The 1,478-nt window shown below is 36.1% G+C and overlaps 1 pseudogene; it reads right to left on the reverse strand.

Moving 5' to 3' along the window:
• Positions 1–495: 495 nt before the first annotated feature.
• LOC120778895 lies at positions 496–1,221 on the reverse strand (annotated as a pseudogene).
• Between the last annotated feature and the right edge of the window lie 257 nt (positions 1,222–1,478).

Genomic DNA, 1,478 nt, shown 5'->3' on the forward strand with positions numbered 1-1,478 from the left:
AAGAGTGGTGGAGAATGCTTTCGGTCATTTAAAGGGAAGGTTTGGACGCGTCGGAAAAGGCTTGGATAACTACATGGCCAACACGAGAATTGCCATAAAAGCGTGCTGCGTTTTGCACAACTTTTTAAATGAGGAAAATGATGAAATTAATGAAAAGTGGATTGCAGCACACCAAATCGAAAACGAATCTCGGCAGTTGCCAGAAGACGTCTCTAACATTTGCGGAAATGTTAACCAAAGAGCAGAGGAAATAAGGCAAGCGCTCGTTTCGTATTTCTGTGAGTTACTACATTCAACTTTGAAGTATTATTAAATCTCAACCGATCCATACTTACATATCTCATAATTCAATTCCAGTACAAAAAAAACAGATATTTCTATATTTTATATATGTTCCATATATATTTTCGTATTCATTCACATATTTATATTCATTTTCCATTTTCGTATGCATTCATATATGTATGTATATCTTAAAACTAAAACCTAAAAAAAAATTTTAAATCTATTTTTGGCGACGAAGGAAGTCGACGAAAGCGTCCTTCACTTCTTTTGAATCGTTTATGTATGTTTGTAGGAGAGAAAGACGCTTTTCATCGGCTTCCTTCATCGCCTCAGTCGCCTTTACTAAGTCATCCTTAATTTCTTGGCTTGGAGCGGCGACTCTCCTTCCTATCGGCCTCCACGTAAATTGGTTCCATGTCAACTGAAAATAGAAGAAACAATAAAAGTATAAAGAAACATTCCATAAACGTTTTTCATTTTATTATGAGTATTGGAATCTACTCCAATGCACTTAAAACTTACCCACAATGCTATCCTCCACAAGTTCGGCGGAACAAAAACTTTTAAAATCGCCTACTGCTTGCTATACCGCCTCATAATGTTTCCACCGACTAGAGAAGCCACCCGATGGGCCAATTTTCTGCTTTTCTTGTCTAAAAAAAAAAATATTTAATATTATATGTTTACCTCATAATTTATTACTTCCCTGTGTTTGTTGGTGAAATTGTGCAATTTTATTTTTATTTCCGTGGACGTATGTATGTATAATTGTGTCCAGCCAAAAGCATTGCACAAGACATTTCCTCATATACATATGTATCTGATTGTTTTTTCGCGTAGATCGCAGTTCTGGCATTTTTTGTTGCCATATCTCTAAAAGGTCGGCCTCGGCAGCCTCACTCCACATAACTCTCTTATTTTTTGGAGTTTTTTCCATTTTTTTTTATTTTTATTATAACCGACAATTTTTGTTTTATTTTTTTGTCTTCTTTGTCTATTAGTTTTAAATTCTGACAGTTTATAGTGTCAAAATCAGCTGCAATTAAACAAATGTGACCAACAGATGGCGCAAAATCAGAGTCGCACAGAGAGATTTAGCGTGGATCAGTTTCAAATCACTCTGATCAAGTATCGTGCCGCAACCACCGCATTCGCCGGATTTACCTCCGTGTAACTTCCGTCTATTCAGCAAA

The sequence above is a fragment of the Bactrocera tryoni genome, chromosome 5 (assembly GCF_016617805.1).
Source record: "Bactrocera tryoni isolate S06 chromosome 5, CSIRO_BtryS06_freeze2, whole genome shotgun sequence".
NCBI lineage: Eukaryota > Metazoa > Arthropoda > Insecta > Diptera > Tephritidae > Bactrocera > Bactrocera tryoni.